Below are 6423 nucleotides of genomic sequence, written 5' to 3'. Positions count from 1 at the left end.
AAATTGGATGCTTATCTTGCTGGGATCTTGTGACCCCAGCTGACTTCCTGCCCTTTGGGCAGGGGGCTGGACTCAATGATCTTCTGAGGTCCTTTCCAGCCCCAATGTCTATGAAATATATGAATTTGGAGAGTCTTTTCTGAGCTAGCATTTAACCGGCTAACTTTGCTATGGATAGCAATGTAGTTGTGATAACATAGAGCTGAACAGAGGCTGTAAATCCTGGCAAGCAGCTAGATATACGAGGGACAGTCAGAAAATGACTTTTTTTTTTTTCTTGGCCACAAATTATTGAAAAAATAAACATGTACAGAAATTTTATATATCATCACTAAACATGCAGCTGTTTTTCAACCGTTTCTGTCTGTATTGGGGTCTTTTTCCATTGGTGAAAATGTTCATATATCCTAACATTGTGAAAGTCTGTCCTTATTGTGCATCCATTGTCAACAGCCTCCTTGACTTTGCTGTCAACCTAAAAACATCACCTTAATATTTCACCCATCATCTGAACTGTAGAGAAGATGTCAGACCACAGACCACCCAAAGAATTAAACTGCCTTTGTTGTGCACAAGCTGGTATGTAGGTGAGCATTGTGCAAAAGCAGCATTGCAGATGTCTCTGTTGGGACAGGCTCTTTGCATGAATTGTTTTTGTTTCTTCAGAGTCTTAACAGACCTTCAAACTTACTGTAGCACCTTTAGCCAAGAAGACAACCAGAATGCCCTCCATGTCAATAAGTTGCTTAGGGGAGAAAAATTGGGAAGCATTACTTTCTGTTTGACCCTTATAAATACAGATGTGGGTAGCCCGTGGTGAACTCTAATCTACTGTGCTACTGTGTAAACCTATGATATCAACAGCAGATCTAGAATTTTGGAAAGGAGTGCCTTCAGGATCAGACACTTGGTCTCCAGGGCTAGCAAGATGTAGCAGGTGCTTTTGGCTGCCACCCAGCTTGGGGAGAGGGGCTGGGCAGTCAGGCTCCAACAGCTTTGGACCTTCAATTTTTGCAGCTGTTAGGAACAGAAGAGGAATAGAAGAGGATGCAAACACTATCCCCTATGCAAACACTTTTTGTTCGCATGCTCTGTGTCAACAGTTTGAATGCTTTAGAAAACAGTATCCCTTGTATTTCTTCCCTGTTGTCCACAAACTCCTCCCCCATCTATACCAAGGGCATTTAAAAGGGAGGAGGAAAATCCATCATGTTCAAACAAAGCAGTAGAAAAAGAAGCAGGGTATGGGGGTTGGGGGAAGACAACAACCCCTTATGTCTCAAAACCCTCTATTTTCAGTAATTGATCTCTGTTATGGAATACTTACTTTCATATGTTTCACTTCCGGCACCACCCAAACAGCATTGCACACAGCCATGCCAAAATAGCTGTCTGATGTGTGAACAACTGCCTGCACAACAGGGTAAAAATTATGTACATTAGTACCAACAGCATTAGAGAAGCTTTATGCTACTGATTTTCAAGTGGCATAAAAAGGACAATGGTGAGTCTGCATACACTTTACCTTTTGGGCTAACATTAGCTACCTTTTGGGCTAACGAAAGGTTATCTGATACCAGCTGCTAGTTTGAATGCCTGTCCCTTTGGTCCTTTGGCAACTGAGAGGGGGTGCAGGAGAACTCCAAATGACTCCATTCTACAAAAGTAGAAAGAATCAACCCAAAGGATGTTTCCATTTGTGTAAGGTTCATTACCTTTACACAGATTTTGTTTTAGGAAGACTAGTTAATTGGCTGTTTCAAATCAAACTATGAAGCTGATTTCAGAAGGAACTTAGGATGTAATTTAAATATAATCTTATCTTTATAAAGAACAATTACTGGTGATCATACAACTTGCCAGCTGTCTATTTTGAGGCAACTGTCAACACAAATACTAATTATTAAATATGATGTCACTAGCTTAAATGAAGGAGCCTTGAGTATTAAGGAAGAATGACAGTTTCAAATGGTAAGGAAGACTGAAATGTTACTTGGAAACAATTCAGTAGAGGTGCACTATTTTGGTCCATATTATATCTGCACCAATAAAAGGAAAAATTGACATCATCAGCCATCAGCTATTTTTGGCCGATGTGGCTGATAATGTTACTGATAAATGCCCTTTGCATGTGTGCAGCTGCAGCATGTATACAGCCAGGAGTGCAGCTCAGCAGTGTGGAGAGCAACATCCGGCTGGTAAGTCTGGAGGAAAGGGGGGCCAGCTTCTTCCTGGCAGGGGGGCTGTGCTCAGGGCAGGTGGGGTGGGCAGTGGGAGTCGGGGGGGCTACAACAAATTTGGGGTGGCTGCAGGCCGCCTCTCTGTAGTCTCTTCTAACGCTGCCTGCACCGCCTGCAGCCACAAGAGCGCAGCCCTGGCCCAGCCCCCTGCCAGGAAGAGGCCAGCACAAGCCCCAGCCCCAGCCTGCAGTGGGTGGCCTGCCCTCATCCTGTGCACAAATCCGGGGGGTGCATGCTGCCACCCCCACCCCCCAGGATGCATGTAGTGGTGGGTGCTGCCCATGACTGTTCTGTGCCCTGCCCCGCTTGGGCAGTCGCTGTCCCTACACCAGCATCACTCACTGTGGGGGCCTCAATCTACCCCTCCCCCTATGCTCTTTCCCTCACCCACAGACTTGATGGCTAGACACTGCTTTCCAAGCTTCTGGGTTGCATATTGGCAATTGGATCAGTATTAGCCGACAGGGCTGGTTCATAATCGGCCATTGGTATTGGCCAAAAAATCTTTATTGGTGCACCCCTAAAGTTTACCACCACAGGATGTAAAGAAACAACATCCTGAAATGGAAGGCCACATGCAGGTGTAGTTGCTAGGTGAACACTACGAATGTAATGACAAACCAATGATTTTCAGCAGTTACCAATATTTTAGAATGGATAGCTCTGTAAGGGATTATTAATACTGACTAACCTAATAGAATGCTTTAATTTTGTAGTGCATTTATTTTTCGTAGTTTTCTCCTCTAAACCAAAACAATTTTATATCTCTACAGATTAACCTGATTTCATACAGAAAGATACAGGATTTGAGGGCTGGATGAAGGATGAGGATATGATCCCTTATTCTGATCAAGCTGGGGAACAATGATAGAACAATGAAATGCAGGTTGGAGGGTCAGCATAAAATAAAATAAACTGCAAATTCACAGAGCTGGAAAAGCATTTCCTTTAGAACCTGTATGTAGGGACTGACCAGAATCTCAATGTTGTGGAAATTGTGAAATCTAGCCTTGCTTGCAAAATCTATGAAAAAAAAAGTACTAAAAATAAAATGCTGGCTCCCCAGAGGGAACTAGCAATCCTCATGATAGTGTGGCCCAGCTGCACAGCCTGCCAGGGTGGAGAGGGCTGCCAGCATGAAGGTGAGTCAATTGGTGGTGAGGCGTGGGGCTGCATGATTGACATCCCTTGCAACTAATCAACAGCAAGGGGTGGGACCACTGGTGCCCCTTAGCCAGAGGGATGGGGGGGACCCTGCTGTGGTCGGCCTGTGAAAATGGCAGCTGACCCCACAATCTCCCCATAAAATCAGCCAGCTGCTTTCTCGAGTTGGGTAGACCTGTACTTAATGTGCCATGCTGTGAAGGTGTGCACCGCTACCCTTGAGTCGATACATATCACGCTAGATGTCACGCTAGAATAATGGAACAAAGGGAATATCTTTTCATGTCATTATATTAATCTTTCCACCAAATAAAGGAACTAAAACCTTCTTTAGGACCTGTATGCTGGTATGACATTATACACAGTCATCCCTAAAGGTGACATGTATCTTAGTACAAGGAGTCACCAATGTGCATGTTTTAATATGATCTAACACTACTTGGTATTTGAAGACATTTTTACTGTAGAAAATGTAGGTGGAATGGAAACTGGCTGACCAGATTCAGTATTTGCTGAATCTGGCTCTGAGGCAAGACTAGCACTGCCATGGTCACCAAATTGTTCTCTGCAATTTACTGGCAAAGACCCTCACACAAGATAGCTGAGCTATGGATAAATTAGAATAATTCCGGTTTTGAAATGCACTTCTGCTATAGTCAGACATTTTGTGAAAGCCATTGAAGTTGGAGAGAACCTTGAATGGCAACCTGTAATGGTAGAGAACAAATGGCCACAATTCACTACAAACCAAACACCCACAATTCTTCTTGTGTAATAGCTTCCACATTTTCATCAGACTGTCTTGTAAATAGAGAACTCTGAATCACTTTAGAGAACTTGAGGACAGAAGTATGGAAGACGCCATAAATTAATTGATGTCTGAAGGAATTCGGATCCCTCCGGTTTCATTTACTATGCCATTGCACTGACTTTTGGGGAAGCAAGAGTGAACAGGAACAAGATTCCTGACTTCTCAAAGCTAGGCAGTTTTTCCTCTATTGCTCTGCAATATGAGGAAAAATTCTTAGTAAACTTTTACGAATAATTTAAGTAGGAGTGGGGCAGTGGGACACAGCATAGAGATTATATAACACCTAGTACTTGCATGTAGGTAGCAATGACATTCCAAAGTTCTTAGGAATAGTACAAGTAGGAGCCTGAAGAGGAAGGGACTAGATAAAAGTTCCTATGAGCTTGTAGGCATCTGTCAAAGTAAACCTCAAACAACCTGCTTTGTTGTTGGCAAGGGGGTTGAGAATGGGGTGCTCCAAGGCCATCCTGAATTGAGGTAGATCTTTTCTGTGACACTGTTTCTTAGGACTGGTCCAAGTAGATTTGGTGGGTATGAGAGGACCAGTGATAGAAGCAATCTCACCAAGAAAATTAAGTTTTGCTTGTGGGGAATAACTATGCAGGATATACAAGATAGATTTCCTGGCAAAACCATGCAAGACCTAATCTGTTCAAATCATGTCCTTCAAAGCTAACCTTTTAAAAGATGGTTTGAACTTCTTTGGGCCATCTAAAGGAAGGTTGCAGCCAGATATGCAACTCACAGTGACTTTCCATAGGCCTTTACACAATTCTGCTTCATCTGGAATAATCTAGAAATATTTTAGCTGTTGGCTGACTCCCTAACCAGTGCCTCAAAGTCAATGCTTTGTTGGAAATAATGCATGATTAAGCTTTAGTGTAGTTTAGATGACTGAATCACAACCATTGTTATGCTCCATGCAAGTGCCAGCTCACAGAACAATAGTTTCTTTAGAAAGCTCCAACTTCTTCAGTTCTTTTACTTTTGGAGAACTTAAAAAAAGGAACTCCAGTTTAGTCTAAAGTATGTAATGGGACTAAAAGTACTCAGTGTTTCTTTCAACCTTAGCTGTGAATAATCAAGTGGGAGTGTGTCATGGTATTTGCATTTTCTAACATGCCATTATAACAAGGCTTTCAGGGACAGTAGTATGTAAAACATCCAGTAATTTGTCATTTTTTATCCTAGAACATGTATTCTCCATTGCAGCCAAAAGTTTCCACAATTGTACCTGAAAAACTTGTTAAGTCAACAGTGCAAGGGTAGGAAAAAGTCTGCAACTTCATCAGGGAACAAACCTGCAAGCTGATACAAGTTCTCTTGGATTAATCCTGCTGGAATTTGATGACAAGGTCTCCACATTTGGCAGATGTAAAATCTGACGAAGTTTTGAAATGGAGAAGGTTGACTTGGAAAGGAGAACTGTTTTCAAGCTAGATATTAGATTTATAGATTATAGTGTCAGAAGGGACCACAGTGGATTATTATGTCTAACCCCTGGCAGGAAAGAGGACCCCAGCCAGGTGACTGTCAAGCCTCCCCTTGAACACTTATAAGTTAGATGATAGTACCACCTCGCTTGGAAGCCCATTCCAGATTCTGGCCATTGCTGTAAAAAATTTCTTCCTAATATCTAACCTAAATCTATTCTCCACTAGTTTGCACCCATTATTCTTAGTTACTCCCTAGGGTGCTTTGGTAAACAGCACATCACCAATTCCCTGTTGTCCTCCCTTGATAAACTTATAGGCATCTACAAGGTCACCCCTCAGCTGTCTCTTGTAAAGGCTGAAGAGATCCAGATCTCCGAACCTCCCCTTGTAGGGTCTTTCATGGAGGCCACTAATCATGCGAGTAGCCCTCCTCTGAACCCTCTAGATCCCTAAGCTCCTCCGGGCCACAGACCACTATCCCATGCTCCTTATTCATGTGGGCACCAATGACATAGCTCGGAGCACTCCCAGCCAGGTCATGAGGTGCTACAGGGATTTGGGCGGGGCTAAAGTGTCTGGGGGCACAGGTGGTGTTCTCTTCGATCCTCCCAGTTTTGGGGTATGGGTTGAGGGAGAGGAGGATTCAGGTAATTAACCAAAGACTGTGGCACTGGTGTCATTGGGAAGGCTTTGGTTTCCATGACCACAGCCCACTCTGGTGAGAGCAGTGAGCTGCTGGGAAGAGATGGCTTCCAACTCTCTCCCCTGGGGA

The 6423-nt window shown here is 43.3% G+C and overlaps 1 protein-coding gene across 1 annotated transcript in view; it reads left to right on the top strand.

The window, feature by feature from the left end:
- MB21D1 (Mab-21 domain containing 1) overlaps window positions 1-6423 on the top strand; it is a 26046-nt gene that overhangs the window by 11471 nt on the left and 8152 nt on the right. The gene's annotated exons all lie outside the window — the stretch shown is intronic.

Source organism: Crocodylus porosus, unplaced genomic scaffold, assembly GCF_001723895.1.
Source record: "Crocodylus porosus isolate Cpor-Errol unplaced genomic scaffold, CroPor_comp1, whole genome shotgun sequence".
NCBI lineage: Eukaryota > Metazoa > Chordata > Crocodylia > Crocodylidae > Crocodylus > Crocodylus porosus.
Note: the sequence above shows the minus strand (reverse complement) of the source record. Positions and strands in the feature narration are given on the sequence as shown.